This window comes from Orycteropus afer, unplaced genomic scaffold (assembly GCF_000298275.1).
Source record: "Orycteropus afer afer isolate SDZICR_OR568_19922 unplaced genomic scaffold, OryAfe1.0 scaffold00813, whole genome shotgun sequence".
Taxonomy (NCBI): domain Eukaryota; kingdom Metazoa; phylum Chordata; class Mammalia; order Tubulidentata; family Orycteropodidae; genus Orycteropus; species Orycteropus afer.
The window spans coordinates 421,210-427,209 of record NW_006922400.1 but is presented as its reverse complement, the minus strand read 5'-3'; positions in this window follow the sequence as shown (position 1 = coordinate 427,209).

Here is a 6,000-nt window from a genome sequence, read left to right as displayed (position 1 = left end):
TGTTAGCTGGTCACAATCTACTTCTTCTGGTCTCAAGGTCATGAAGATTGGGGTTCATGTGATCCATTAGTCCTTTAGACTAATTGTTACTTAGCATATTTGATTTTCTTCATTCTTCTTTGCTCTGGATGAGGAGAGACTGATAGTTGTACGTTAGATGCCCACTCATAAGCTTTTAAGACTTCAATTGCTACTCACCAAAAGTATGATGTAGAACATTATCCTTATGGACTATATTGTGCTGATTGACCTTGATATTATACCAAGACTATAGTGTTGAGCTCCCAGGCTCACGTAATTCTCTTATTTTGCTCTCAGGTGTTTAAATAGCCAGAGCATATTCTATTCCTTGGTGACTTGTGTTTTGATGGAATATTCGTAGAGTCATGATTGTGATTAATTGCAGAACCCATTCCCTGATAGGGAGAAAGATGGAGTCACTCATATTCTTCCACTGTTCTGAGATGGTATCTGTGGGTAACTAGGATTCTTATTTTAGGTATATGTGATTTTAAATTCAATCTGCAGGTTTTCTTTTTGTATAGCTCATTAGAAGCTTTACTGTCTTAGAAGTCAATTACTTACTTTTCTAAGAATAATCCTTAATCTTTGAGTTCTCATCAAATTCTGCCTTAATCATTATGCAATCAAATACGCCATGCCATCTGTTGGCATTGTTTACTTGGGAATGAGAGTAAGCACATGAGTTTGAAATGAAAAAAAAAATAACCTTGAAAAAAATCATTATAAGTTATGTGGGATTTCTGGGTAAATCAAAAGATAAGTTTCATTTGGAGGAAGCTCAATAACTGTTACTGTATTAAATGAATTAAAACAAGACTTCACATATTATTAGCAACTTACATTGGTACTATAGAAAGAAGGCTCACCAAAGTTTCCTGATGTTGAACCACTCATGTTCTCCCCCTAGTCTTATTATAGGACTTCAGGAATAGTAATGTAAATGAGGAAATGTGTTAAGTTTCTGAGATGGAAGCAAATAAGTGATGGCTGTAGAGAATAATTGAATAAGCATAAGAAAATTGTTAGCAGTTTATAGTGTAGTGCCTAAGGCATTTGACTGCTAATCACAAAGCTGGCGGTTCAAACCCACCAGCCACGCCTCGGAAGGAAGGTTGGGCAATCTACTTCTACAGTGATACCATCTTGGAAACCCAAGGAGGGGTCACTATGAGTCGGGTCCGACTCGACGGCACATAACAACAACAACAATATGTGAGAACAGTGTTTCTGCCACATTCCCTTCTGGGGAGCTAAAAGACTGTAGTGATAGTTACAAGAGTAAATTTATGGTCACTATAACAATCATAGCCCCCCTTTTTAGCCCCTAGTCAAGACTGTGGTAAGACTTGATCTTTCTATGTCTATATTTCGATTTCTTTCCTTCTCTTTGTCACCCTGCCACTAAATCCAATTCACCATCATCTCACCTCCTGCCTGGATTATTGCAATAGCATTCTAACTTGTATATCTACTTCTTTTGTGTTTCTTTCAAATTGCCATATGATAGCCAGAGTAATTTTCAAAAAACAGAAATTAAATTGTGACTTAAACTCCCAAAACCCTCAATGTTTTCCCAGTGAATTCAGTGTAAAATCTGAACACCTTTTCATGGCCTATTAGACTGCATTTTGTGGCTTCTCCATCTGCCTACACATTTCCTTTTCCCACCTTTTGCATGGCATTTTCCTCATCTTGTGGGGTACAATTTAAAGATGATCATATTTGAAGCAAGTCCCCTTCTGGTATTGTCTGTCACAGCACCATCTCCTTTTTATCACTGTTTGTAATTGTGTACTAATCTATGTTTTCTTTATTGTGTGTCTTCCTTACCAGAGTGTGTGACCCATAAAATGCAAGGACCATGTGTGTTTTATTCACCACTCATCATTTCACTTTTAGAATATGCCCAATAAGTAGTTGCTGAATGAGTGGAATGAACAATGATTATAATAACAACCATTTATTATCAGACCCTTATTATGTGTTGGAGTCCCTGGGTGGTGCAAAGGGTTAATGTACTTAGCTGCTAACTGAAAAATTAGAGGTTTCAGTCAATCCAGGGGCATCCTGGAAAAAAGGCCTGGTGATCTACTTCCCAAAAGCCAGCCACTGAAAACCCTATGGAGTTCTACTCTGACACACAGGGGGTTGTCATGAGCTGGAATCAACTCTGTGGCAACTGCTTTTTATTATGTGTTAGGCACTTGGCCTAACAACGTGGCTAACATTTCATCCTCACCAGAAACTGATGAGATAGATACTAATATTCCTGGTTTACAGATGATGAACTCAAGGTTTAGACAAGTTAAATAAGTGTCCCAAAGTTTCATAGCTAATGAAATGGCCAAACTAGGACACTAGTTTAGTTCAAACTTAAAGTCTGTGCTGTTAAGTGCTATGCTATACTGCTGTCTAGTCATTTATCCTACAAACATTTAATATGGATATTAATTGAGTAATAACTACTGGGAAGTTGGGAGCAGTAGTAGGAATAGTACTTTGTTTCAAATTTATTAACTATTTGTCATTTGAAACATATTTATGAGTGAAATTGCCAGATGATATTTGAAAAGCAACCTGGAATCAAACACAGGACCATGAACTACAATATACTAGTAATGAAATCACTGAGAGTCAGCATGATGGATGGGGAGTAAGCTCTACTGTGAAGTAAGTGATGGACTTGGTGTGGAGAAGCCTCTGACTGAGTTTGTTTGCCTTCTAGAAAGGAGACAATGACACATCTTCACAAATCACAAGACTGCTCCTAGTATGATTGCAGCAGAACTAAAACCAGGTTTTCAATCTACTTTTGAGGAAACTAATGGTAATGGTTACCTTATAAACATTTGTAGTCTCTGTGGAAAAACTGGCCTTTCAAGCCATTTGAAAATGTTCCATAGATTTATGTTGTTATGGTGATGCAATGGAGCAGATATAGAACAAGATTTGTGAAGTGCAAAAAAAATTCTAGATCTTAACATTTGTAGCCTGTCTTATCAGCCTAATTTATTTCTCTTTGAAAATACAGAGGGGTCCCTGGGGAGTTAGAAAATGTAAAACCATTGAGAGGTTGCCCTAGACTCTAGATATCCATGGGGCAGAATATCCTAATATGAAATCGTATTAAAGTAGGAAGATCCCTTCTAAATTTATCAGTATTAAAGTGGCAACTTCAGGGATTTTCTTGAAAAAAAAAATCATAAACTTTTTTTTTTTTTGCTTGAGCAAAAGGTTAAGATGTTTAACATTATACTTTTCTGTATATCTAAAATCTCAGAGAAACTGTAATTGTTTGCATCAATAAATTTATTATTTGCTTTTAAATCCCATTTATTACATTTAGGCTGAGAATTGCTTTGTACAGAAGCATATTTCAATTAAACTTATTTTAACATCGCCATCTAGGTGTTTATTTGTAGACAGAAATAGGACATTTCAGACACTGATTGGACTGATTAATGGAGCTCATCAGGAAGAACCAGAGGATCATAATTAAACACCAAAACTACATGGTCTGTTGGTTTTATGCTGTGTAAATTATGCATGAGTTTAGCATTTATAGTTCATGGAAAAATTACAGTGCTATTTCCTTAATACATTGTCTACATAAAGAATATTATATGTGTGTGAAAGTGAATGTGAATATATAGTCCTTGATGGACTCCTTTTTTTTAATAAGAAAAAGTTTCAAAGAAAGACTCAGTAGTTTCAGAAATGGAGGAAGTTCCATTTCAGTTGTCTAATGGATGTTCTCACTACTGCCTCTTTCAAAATAGCTTTTCAGAATAAAAAGAATTTTGTTGTTGTTATGTGCCATGGAGAGGGACCTGGCCCATAGCGACCCCTCCTTGGGTTTCCAAGGCAATATCACTATAGAAGTAGATTGCCCAACCTTCCTTCCCAGGAGTGGCTCGTGGGTTTGAACTGCCAACCTTGTGGTTAGCAGTAAAGTGCTGTAGGCACTACGCTACAGGGCACCCGAGAAAGAATTTCCACCTTGGGTAATGCAAATGGCTAATGTGCTCGCTATCAAAAAGTCGGAGGTTCGAGTTTACCCAGAGGTGCCTCAGAAGAAGGATGATCTGCTTTGGAAAATTCAGCCACTGGATACCCTTCGGAGCATAGTTCTACTCGGACACACAATGACGCACGCAATCACAACTTTTTTTTTTCTTTTTTTTAACCGTTTGAGGAGATGGTTCCTGGACTTGGCAATTTTACAGATTGCAAAGAGTCACCCCCAAATCTGGTGAGAGCTACTTTTGTAGGCAATAGTCACCAAAATAGTTACCTTCTGATTTTTTTAAGTAAGGGCATAGAAATGAAATGAACTACTATCACGGTGATTTCATGAAAATTTAGTAAGGGTATAAGTATAAAATTCAAGATTAAATATATTTATCTTTATTAAAAACTTTCTACATTGTCTCTATTTTTCTTCTCTTACTACTAAGCATTAAAACTTAACTATTCACAGCATGACAACAACTTGTGGGCCACTATTTGGAAATTATTGCTTCATGGGTCATTAACTTTTATGTTCTAGGTAGTATTTATACGTCCTTGGCACTTGGTAATTTCCCGGGTATAACACTCTATGCCTAGACTCTCAGGAAATGGCTTACCCCTCAGTCTCTACTATACTATTTTATACTCTATTGTGCTACTCTCTAGGCTCACTAGGCTCCAGGCACAAAAGCTTTCCTTCAGCTCTCTGATGTGCAAGTCCTCTCCTGCTTGGGGGTCTCATGATGCAGTTCCTTCTCTCCACAGGGTTCTCTTCTGCATTCTTCACCTGGTTAAAATCTCCATACCTTTTAGCATTGATTTTAAGTGTTATTCAGATGAGAAAAAATTTAGACGTTTTCAGGAGGAGTTCTTGAGTGGTACAAATGATTACCATGCTCACTGCTGAAAGGTTGGAAGTCTGAGTCCACCCCAAGGTGCCTCAGAAGAAAGATTTCCTTCAGAAAAACCAGTCATTGAAAACCCTACAGGCACATCCATCTCCATTAGTTTTGCCAATTAGACTCTCCCCACCCCCAAAACCTGTAGCTTTTCTCTCAGAACTTAATACAATTAATAGATGGTAAGATCCCTGAGTGTAGAGCGCTGGGATATGATTGTTTCTGTATTCCCACCACCTGGTATATACTTGAAGAGCTCTGGTAGCGTAGTGCCTAAGGCACTTGACTGCTAACCAAAGGGCTGGCAGTTCAAACCCACCAGCCACTCCTGGGAAGGAAGGTTGGACAATCTACTTCTGTAGTGATATCCCCTTGGAAACCCAAGGAGGGGTCGCTATGAGTTCAGTCTGACTTGAGGGCACATAACAACAACAAGTATATGCTTGGGAGCTCTGGCAGTGTAGTGCCTAAGACATTTGACTGCTAACTAGAAGGCTGGTGGTTCAAACCCACCAGCTATTCCTGGGAAGAAAGATTGGGCAATCTACCTCGGTAGAGATACCGCCTCAGAAACCCAAGGAGGGGTCACTATGAGGAGTATTGACTCGATAGCGGTGAGTTTGGTTTTTTTTTTTTTGAGTACATGCTTATTACATAGCTGATGCACCATAAATATTTGAGATATGATTAACAATTATAACAAAATAATATTAACAATTGTGATCACTCTTTCTTGAGCCCACACTTTGTTTCAAGCATTTTGCATGTGCTAATCTTCATAATAAGACTGAGAAGTAGTTTTTTCAATGCTTATTGTATGAATGAAGAAACAAGTTCACAAGTTGAGTTTTGGTCCATGGTCACCTGGTTAGTAAGTGGTAGAGCCAGAATTTTAACAAAATATGACCTATTTCAGAGTCAATGATCTTGGTTTTATAATACCAAAGTATTCTTCCACTTAAGAACAAGGAATAATTAATATACAAAATAATTTCTTTTTACTTTTCAACTAATTATCACACAAAACATTTATTGATTGTTTTTGTTATTCACTGCTGCATAAAAA